Genomic DNA, 8,209 nt, shown 5'->3' on the forward strand with positions numbered 1-8,209 from the left:
TTCTCCCATATTTGAGGATATCACGAAATATAGGAGATTAATCGGGTCCCTTCTTCACTTAACTTATACCAGGCCTGATTTTTCCTATAGCGTGAGTATTCTCAGCCAATTCTCAACTGCTCCAAGACAAAGTCATTGGCAAGCAACTATTCGAGTTCTTCGGTATTTGGCCAACACACTCGACTATGGTCTATCTTTTAGAGGCGGCATTGAGCTTGTTGGCTACTCAGATGCTGATTGGGCAGGTGATATTGATTCTAGAAGGTCCACATCTGGCTATTGTTTTATGTTAGGTTCAGGCTTGATTTCTTGGAAATCGAAGAAGCAAAACTCAGTTTCTACTTCATCGACAGAAGCTGAATATCGCGCCTACTTGGATACTTGCTGTGAGTTGCTATGGTTGATGCAATTGTTTTCTCACATTGGTGTTTTGCAAGCCTCTCCTATTGCAGTTTTCACCGACAGCCAAAGTGCACGTGCCTTGGCACATAGCTCAACATTTCATGGTAGAACAAAACACATCGAAGTGCACTACCATTTTGTTCGTGACTTAGTGAAATCACAAGTCATCAACTTGGCATATTGCCCTACTCAAGAAAATGTGGCTGATTTATTTACTAAGCCACTTCCAAGGCAAGCCATTGATCAGCTCCTTGATCGACTCAATGTTAGACTGCCGTTCTGGAGCTGAGAGGAGGTGTTGGAGGGTGGCAGCTCCAGCCCTGCACTCTCTTTCATATTTATTATCTTTGTACTATATTCTCTCTTTTCTCAAATTCTTCTCTCTCTAGAATCTGCAACTCTTTAAAGGCCTTCTCTCTCTAGAATCTGCAATGCTTTAAATGCCTTTTCTCTCTTCTACCTTTTCCAAGATATTCCTAGTTTTTTGTACCTGTTTGGTAGTACAAGAGTCACTTAACTACCAAACAACCATTTCACCCACATTCCCCAATTTTGTATAAATAGGCTATACCAGCCTCTTTTGTATAAGTTTTCATTTTCTTTTTTGCTACTTAAAACAAGCTCTATTCCTTGGCTGTGTCTCTACTCTTTGCAACCATTTTTTCTACTGCTGTCTAACAGCCTTCTCACAGCTTGGCTGTGCCTATTTTGTTTTAAGTCTTCCGCTGCTGCTATTAACAACTTTTCTCACAAAAATGGGTAAATGCAATGCAAGAAGAAATTGATGCATTGGCTGAAAACAGAACATGGGATTTGGTAAAGTTACCGAAAGGAAAAAATGTGGTAGGTTGCAAATGGGTCTACAAGACAAAGCATGATTCCAATGGAAATGTTATTAGACATAAAGAAAGACTTGTGGCAAAGGGATATGCCCAGATGCATGGAATTGATTATGATGAAACATTTGCACCGGTTGCAAAGATGACAACCTTGAGAACACTACTTGCTTTGAGTGCAGCCAAAAGATGGGTTTTGCACCATATGGATGTAAAAAATGCTTTTTTACATGGTAACTTAGAAGAAGAAGTGTATATGTGTCAACCACCAGGTTTTGAAGATAGGAAGCATCCTGAATGTGTTTGTACGTTGAAAAAGGCTCTTTATGGACTAAAACAAGCACCGAGAGCATGGCACAGGGAACTTTCAGAATCTTTGAAATTTTTTTATTTCAAAATGTCAAAGGTTGATCCATCATTATATGTAAAGAAGCTAAATGATTGCATTGTTGTGATCTTGATATATGTTGATGATCTAATCATTGGAGGTGACTCTATGGAAGAGATAAGTAAGTTAAAGAAAAACCTGGAAATGCAATTTCAGATGAAGGATTTGGGAGAGTTGAGATACTTTCTTGGCATTGAGATGATAAGATCCGAGAGTGGTATATATATGTTGCAAAAACAGTATGCAACAACTATGTTGAAGAAGTATGGTATGTGTGAAAGTGTTTTTAGAATTCAAGGTATTGAATTCTACAAGAATATAAGGTATGGTGCGTTCACATCCAGAGGGCAAGATCACGAGCTAAGGTCTTAAGGATAAGTCAAACTAAAAGCAAGAAAGATGGAGAAAAGTAAAAGAAGAAAAAAGCGGGGCACCAAAACGCAGTCTGCAACGAACGCTCATACCTCATTCGTTTGGAAGCCAAATATAATTTGCAAATATGGGTTATAAAGCTTGTGAAGAGAGCTATCCATAGCTTTTTAAAGCTCTAAATTTGGATCTTGGACGAGGGAGATATTACTATTTGAAGATCGTTGTGTCATAGATAAGAATAGGACTCGATGAAAACTCTAAAAAAAGCATAAAAAAGAAAGCAAGGGAAGCTTATCCAGTGGAAGAGAACTTTATATAAAGGAAGAAGAGTAAGGTGGTGTGAGAGAGTCTCTTTTTGGAGATGATTTCTTTCCAATTCATGTAGTGTTGTTTGAATTCTTATCAATAGATATTTATAGTTGTATCTTCTGAGTCTCTTTCTTGTGATGTTTTCTTGCCTATTCACGTAGTGTTGGTTGAGTTGTTATCAATTTATCCTTGTAGACTTGGATTTATGTATCTTCTTTCTCTCTTCCTTCCATCATAAATATTCATTAGCAATAGATCTTTGTGGTTTTGGGTCTTTTTATCTTCCTTATCTCTCCTTTCTATCATCTCTACCTCATTAGTATGCTTGGATGCAAACCTATTGGTGTACCACTAAATAAGAACTGCAAATTGAGGGCTGATCTGGGAGCCAAAATAGAAGATGTAAACATGTATAGGTCTATGGTGGGCAGCCTCATATATTTGACTATAACAAGACCCGTTTTGAGTTATGCTGTTGGATTAGTAAACTAGTTTATGCAACAGCCAACAAAGCCACATTTGGATTGCATAAGAAGACTTTCGAGGTATATAAAAGCTACTCAGAATTATGGACTGTTTTACAAGGCTGATCTAGACATAAAGTTGGAAGGATATACATATGCTGATTGGGCTAGAAGCCAAACTGACAGAAGATCCACAAGTGGATATATGTTTACATTGGGAAGTGCAGCTATTTCATGGAGTAGCAAGAAACAAGCTATTGTTGCATTATCAAGTACTGAAGCTGAGTATAGAGGAGTTGCAATAGCTACCTATGAAGAGGTATGGATCAGAAGATTGCTTTCTGATTTGGGAGAATATATAGATGGTGCTGTCACAATTTGGTGTGACAATATGAGCAACATTCAGTTGGCAAAAAACCTAGTGTTCCATGCAAGAACAAAGCACATTGAAGTGCATTATCACTTTGTTGGAGAAAAAGTGATTGATGGAGAAGTGGATCTGCTATATGTAAGTACAAATCAGCAAGTGGCTGATATTCTTACGAAGGGATTGAGCATGGGAAAACATACACAGTTTAGAGACATGATGGGAGTTATAACCATCCGCATGGTAGCTGAAAAGCATGAAGAAAAGAAGATTGAAGATGACCTCAAGAAAGGATAAGTTGATCTTGAGGGGGAGTGTTGAGAAGCAAGCTCAACAAAGGTATGTGATGCTTATTGAGAAATAAGCTATAGTAGCTATTAGCTAATTAGCTACTAGTGGACATAAAGGTGAAACAACTATTTAGCTACTGACAGCTATTTAGCTATAGACAGCTAATTAGCTGCATATATAAGTCACTTATGTACTTAGGTAAAAAGTAAGTTGTAGTAAGTAGTAAGTAGAAGAGTGAGAAGAGTGTAGAGAGTAAGAACAGAAAAATAGAAAACAGACGAGAGCGAGTTGAGCTCCGCGTGTAATGAAGTAGAAGCTTTTGGACTGTGCAAAGGTAAGTCTCCTTCCCCTTCCCCTTTCTATCTTGAGCACTAAACGATCCAGCACATCACGATCCGCTGTGCAAACAGAAGAGCCGTACTGCCTTCGTAACAATCAAGGGCCTGAAAACAGAAGACGAATTGGAGACAACCAATTCGGGCTAAAGTGGAATTGAATTGGAAGTGACTGATTCAATTGACATGTTTGATTCGGACATTACGAATCGACTGAGGGCCAAGCAGAGGAAAGGGCAGTGAAAGAGGCGCCAACACCGTGATAGCAAGGGAACTGAGAAGGGCCACATGAGCAGACAAGCCGACTGGAAGGGTCGAAGCGCAAGGAATTGAACGAGTCAAGGAGGGCGAGCGGGGCGTGAAGCTAGGAGAGGCCGGAGCGAAGATCCGAAAAAGCAGATGGAACGTCAAGTTGAGACTTGAGGGGAGTGTTGAGAGACAAGCTCAACATTGGGTGCGTAAAACCGTGCACACAATATGGCCGTAGCGGTGTGTAAATCGAGAGGCCGTTAGAATGTTATTCCTCGTAAGGAATAATTTTGGGAGTAAGTGTAGGATGCTCATTTATGAGTGGTCAAGTATTGTAAGTACTTGTGTCAGCCCAATAGTCAGGGCTTGTATAAAAGGTGCTCACTGAGCACGAAATATGTACAGAGAATACACAGAGAATTATTTTTTAATATAGTTTTCGTTTTCTACTCTCTCTCTCTCTCTCTCTCTCTCTCTCCCTCTCCTTCTCTGTGATTTCTGCGTTTTACCGAACTGTCGTACTTCCGAACCGTGTACTCTGTCTCTTTCGCATACGCTTCCGCACACGTATTCTTTTATAGTATACAAGGGTGAGTGCTCATGCCGCACCCCGTCGATATTCCCATTAGCCCCGGTTTTCTCACTATGGCCGTGAATCTCCACGACAGCGGCCCACGTAGCCAAAATGATACCAGACTCTCTTCCAGAGCACCAATATCTTCCTCATTCATTGGATGTGCCTCACTAGCCTCATCTCTAGAATTCGGCAAGGAATCTGTAGTGGTCAGATTGGTCGGAGGTTGGTAATGTGAAGCCGATTCGTCGAATACAACATCTCGGCTTACTCGAACCTGTTTGGTCTGAGGGTTATAACATTTATAACTCTTTTGCTTGTCTAGTAGCCGGCAAAGATATATTTCTCGGCTTTGGCATCTAGCTTCCTGGGATTCTGCTCGGCCATGAATCTGCAGCAGAAATCATGTCGAATTCCTTCCTTCTACAGATAACTGGAGAGTTGGTTAGAAAAGTATTCTTTCCCACCATCAGACTTGAGACATTTGATTTTTCGGCATGCTTCCCGTTCGGCAATGCTTTTCACCTTTAAGAAGCACGAGAAGACTTCGCTCCTCTTTTTTATCAGACATGCATAGGTATATCAAGTAAAGTCATCGATGCTTACGTTATGTGCTGGTCCCCAAACATCCATATGGATCAAATCGAGCTTGGTAAGGAACCGATTACGCTTGTTGGGGAAAGGACGCCGATGTTGCTTCCTTAATTGACAACCTCCACATATTTGGCCTTTCTGACCGTTGAATTTCGGTAGGCCGAACACCATAGATTTTGCCTGCATCCCTGAAGCTTGGGGAAGTTTATGTGGCTGACCCACTTGTGCCACATGTCAATATCCGATTTGACCATCTCGAGGATGAACATCCTCCCTTGTCTGTGTGTGCCCTGCGATGATCTGGCCTTCTCTTCGATGAAGCACCTAAGGTGAGTGAACCAGACCTGCATCCCCTGATCCACAATTTGTCAAGTACTAATACTAGATTCTTTGTGATCATCGAGACATGCAAAACGTTCCTCATAATTCCTCTCTGGCCGACATGGCTCAAAGGGACGTCTCCAATGTGATGTTTCGACAACCCCTGGCTATTCCAGCTTCTCCAAGGTCAAGAACCATTCCTTATGGTTTGTCATGTGGTTAGACACTCCGGAATCCACATACCACAGCTTCGTCGGTTTCGAGGTGCTTGAATTGGCCTTGTGCTTCATCACAAATGCATGGCCCGTTTTGGCTTGCCTTGAACCCTCAGCGTAGTACGATCTCTACCGTCTCTCGGAGTCGGCTCTGCTTGATCCGGATTTGTCCGAATCAACCTGTTTCTTCTAGCACTCACTCTCCTTGTGACCCTTCCGGCCACAATACCAGCAGTTAGGGCTTTGTTTTGCCGGCTTCTAACTCCACCTTGATTCCCCTGCTTGTGGAGGATCCACTACTATCGACACTTCCTCTATGTCTTTGGTTTTGCTCTTTTTAGCCACCTCCCTTGCGTGTTGATCCACCTCCTCCACAATGATCATGACGCCTATCTGCCTTCGTGTACAACATCTTGTTGTCAACATGTGTGCTTGTCGACGCACCCATGTGGTTCTCCTCTACAAGGAGCATCGACTACATGTCAAAAAAGGATGGTGGATTCTCCCTCATGTAGATAATCGTCCGAATAGACCTGAATTTCTGCGCTAGACCATGGAGACAAATTTGCACCATTTCATCTTCATGTCCTGAAACGTTGATAGATCCCAACGAATCACAGATTTGTTTGATCTTGGTGGGGTAGTTAGTGACCGACATACCTCCTTATCAAACATTGTTGAGCTCCTAACGCAACTGCAACTTCTAGGCTATGATGCTGGTGGTGAAGACCCTCTTCAGGTTCCCCCAAGAATCTTTTGACGACTTTGCATCCTTGATATAGCTGAGCATCTGATCACTCACACAAAACATGAAGCAGTACAAGACTCGACTTGCTACTTGCTCCCAGGCTGGAAAGTCTTTGTCCTCCCATCTGTTAAACCCTTGTTCTCAATGAAATATTGAATGTTACAGATTAGGAACACTGTCTACGCTCAGTCCTTCGACGTAGACCTCAAGGTGACTGTGTTACAAGGAATGGAACTGTCGTACCGTAAATCGTAATGGGATACTCCCTCATATCCTAGTAGCGTATAAGGGAGAAGGCTACAACTGAACTCCTTAGGAAGTGCACTAGTATCCGCACTTACGCATACAGCCTTACGATTAACAGTATGCAACAGAGAAACAAAGAATGCAACAAACAAAACCACAGATATGCACAGAGATCAGAGAAGATAGTATTCTGTTAGGAAAAACGCTCTATGCACCAAAATTACACGCTATCTCTTACAAAGGATTTCTGCCCTTTATATACACAAGGCTTTTAGCCGTTCACGCTTCCCGCGTGAACCGTTACATGCGTTTCTTAACGCTTTACTATATTATAATGCTTCTGCGCTTCTGTCCGTCGGTTACTATTCCAGCGGACAACACCTGGCACGCCTGTGGGACAGTGCCATGGCATGTCGGACCCATCCCTTTATTCTTCCTCCAAAATAGCCCGGATGTCTGGTTCCGCTCTGATGTACTGGTCTGGGGACGACGTAGTGTCCGTAGGCGCGTTGTTGCGCAGTTGTATGTCTTGTACTTGCTCGATGGGGCTTTCCATGGCGTCAACGTCTCCCTGTGTGGGCGGACTAGGCTTTGCTGGCTCACTCCGTTCTACTGTGGCTGACTCTTCCGTCTGCGGGCTCTCGGTAGGCTGAGGCTTTGTCCTGTCCGTAACTTCTTTAGTGTTTCTGGCCGTAGTTGTCGTCTCCGGTGAATTGGGTTGAGGTTCCTCCTGTTCGGCGGTATCACTTTCCGGTATCGCGATGGGCTCCGCTCTTTGTCGCGTGCTGCCTGCCGTAGTTGTTATCTCCAGTGAAGTGGTCTGAGGTTCCTCATGTTTGGCAGTATCACTTTCTGGTATCGCGATGGGCTCCGCGTGCTGCCTGCTTGCATGATTCAGTGAAACATATCCTCTTGACTTTCGCCGAAATCGTCTAGTAGTTGCGCGAGTTCCTCGGAGTGCTAGTCTGCTAGCATGCGATAATCCTGTGCTAGGTTCTCGCATATTGCCGCAATGCCTTCCTCATTGAGTTTGTAGAAACCTCGGTTGTCTTTCCTACGGTTCTCCCAGTCTGCCCGGTAGGTATGCAACTCCGCTGCTTGTGTTGCCCACGCCATCCAGCCTTTGTCTAGTGCCGCTTGTAATTGCGCCGTAAACCTCTCCCAATTTGTTTGAAGAAGTATGCGCACGTTGTCGGTTATTACTTGGCAACGGTTTTGCGCTTCTTCTAGGGTTTTCTTGAGGTTTTCGATTTCTTGCTTTCTGACCGCAACCGCTTCCTCATAATTGCTCTTCATTCCTGCCCATATCTGAGATTCCTTCGAGTGTAATTCCTCCAGCCAGCCCATTTCATTGTTCAGGCGAATTTCGACCTGATGCCTTACCTCCTGTTCCCGTACGAGCTGCTCGTCATACCACGCTTTCTTCTTTTCCAATAACGCCCGAAGTCCTGTGATCGCCGTTTCCGACTTTTGGGCTTCCTCCCGTAGTTTGGTCTTT

Source organism: Azolla caroliniana, unplaced genomic scaffold, assembly GCF_043228905.1.
Source record: "Azolla caroliniana isolate FFs.n. ecotype wild unplaced genomic scaffold, voAzoCaro1.0.p SCAF_15, whole genome shotgun sequence".
NCBI lineage: Eukaryota > Viridiplantae > Streptophyta > Polypodiopsida > Salviniales > Salviniaceae > Azolla > Azolla caroliniana.